The following is a 200-nucleotide window of genomic DNA, read 5'->3' as shown; positions in this document are numbered from 1 at the left end:
CAGCGCTGAACACGATTCTCCAGATGTGACCTCACTGGGGCAGAGCAGAGGGGGAGGAGAACCTCCCTCGACCTGCCGGCCGCGCTCTGAATGCACACGCGAAGGATTTTCAAGAGCCCATTGGCTGCAGCGAGGTGGGAAGGGGCAGTAACCCCTCGCTGCAAACCCCTTTGTTGAAGCGGAGGCGCCAACCAAACCCA

This window comes from Merops nubicus, unplaced genomic scaffold (assembly GCF_000691845.1).
Source record: "Merops nubicus isolate BGI_N331 unplaced genomic scaffold, ASM69184v1 scaffold29438, whole genome shotgun sequence".
Lineage (NCBI taxonomy): Eukaryota > Metazoa > Chordata > Aves > Coraciiformes > Meropidae > Merops > Merops nubicus.
Note: the sequence above shows the minus strand (reverse complement) of the source record.